Source organism: Octodon degus, unplaced genomic scaffold (genome assembly GCF_000260255.1).
Source record: "Octodon degus isolate 3935 unplaced genomic scaffold, OctDeg1.0 scaffold00012, whole genome shotgun sequence".
NCBI classification, from domain to species: Eukaryota; Metazoa; Chordata; class Mammalia; order Rodentia; family Octodontidae; genus Octodon; species Octodon degus.
Window position 1 is genome coordinate 25762725 of NW_004524588.1, and position 1861 is coordinate 25764585.

The 1861-nt window shown below is 39.4% G+C and overlaps 1 pseudogene; it reads right to left on the bottom strand.

Moving 5' to 3' along the window:
- Positions 1-1694: 1694 nt before the first annotated feature.
- Positions 1695-1861, bottom strand: part of LOC101560669 — a 4479-nt pseudogene continuing 4312 nt past the window's right edge.

Sequence of the window (1861 nt, forward strand, 5' to 3'; positions counted from 1 at the left end):
GTCTAAGTGCCTGCCTGGCAAGTGCAAGGTCCTAAGTTCAAACCCCGGTACAAAAAAAAAAAAAAGTCATCAAGTACCTGGGTTCGATCTCTGGTATTGAATGCCGTGCCAGCCCTGCACACCATGCCAGTCACCCAATCCTGGCTTGGTGGCACATGCCTGTAATCCCAGAACTTGGCAGGCTGAGATAGGAGGACCACTAAGAGTCTGAACTATGTAGCAAGATCCTGTATCAAATAAATAAACAAACAAATAAATAAATAATTTTATTAAAAAATATATATTTTCAAATAATAATCTATTCGAATGCCAATTTTCCAACCTAAATCTAACATGCAAATTTCTGAACTTTAATGAATGAGACATTCTCTAAGTGGGCCTTAAGAAAGTAGATAAAATCTCACAGTCATTACTTATTTCACCAAAATATTTCTGGCATTGATTTTAGTTATGATGACCCCCTGAAATCTAAACTACAGTCTCCCAACTGACCAAACAGCACCATTCTCTTGACATAATGGTAAATTTTCTACACCATAGTTCTTTAATTCTTGGTGCTGCCATCCGAGTCGAAGGTCTACCGTAAAATTGGTGAGTTCAGTAGGAATATCATTTCACCTAAATGAGAGGTAACAAATCCACTAGTTATTTCCTACCTAAAATAGGATGGCAGACCTACTTGCCACTTTCCTAACAAAATTTACATTGATTCTTGCACAACATGAGCCAGTATTGAAATCCTAAGTCTTCTTTACCTCCACGTCGGACAATTTTCTGAATCTGACTTCTAATATCAATTTACTCTTTGCAAACAATGTCAAATAATCTTGCTTTTTTATTTTAAAGAGCCTAAGTAGTAAAAAAATTAAAATGATACAGAATTTTAAAACAAAATTAGAGGAAAACAACGATTGTTATGTTGCAGCAAGTACTGCTGGTGTCACTGCGCAGGCTGAGATGCCTCCTTGTTCCTTTTACAACATGTCCTTCCAAGCAGTTGCTCAGATTGAGATACAGGCATGTTAAAATGATCAAAATATTAAGTGTTAAAAGCCCGTTCAATGAATTAATAGAAATTCGTAGTGTGATTATCTTAGCTCTCTTGAATAAATTTTTATATTTTTCCTTATTTCTTGCTATCTTTTCTATTTTACCTCATCACAGCTTTTTTTCCTTTTGAGCAGTTTTTTTTTCCTTTCACAGTATCTATAGTAATGTTCATATTTTATGTATTCTCTCATGTTTTTATACTGGGGAGACAATATATGTTTACACATGTGGGTCGATTTATTCACTTAGGAGTGTGGTCTCTAATTGCATCCATTTATCTATCAAAGCCTTGAGTTTATAATTTTTTCACACATGAAAAATATCCCACCATGTAAAAAATTACATCTTTTTAAATCTATTCTTCATTTGATGGGCATTTGGGTTGTTTCCAAGATGTAGCTATGAAAATTTTTCTGCTATAGACATGGTGCATATATGTCATTGTGCAATGGTGTGTTCACTTCCTCTGAAAAGTACCCAAAAGGGAAATAGCTGGGTCGAGCAGGAACTCTAATCCTGCTTTCTTGAGGAACTTCCACACTGATTTAGGTAGTGGCTGTCCCAGTCTGCTCTTCCACAAAAAGTGGAGATAGGTTCCTTTATCCCCATACCCCCTCCAGCATTGTTATTAGCTGACTTCTTGATTATAAGCGGCCAGGCCTCTCCCGCTGCTCCCGCTCACCGACGTGGGGAGCAGGACGGCTGCAGGGAGCCCCCAGCCCGCCGGGCTGGCCAGGCCTCTCCCGCTGCTCCCGCTGCTCCCGCTGCTCCCGCTGCTCCCGCTGCTCCCGCTGCTCCCGCTGCTCCCGCT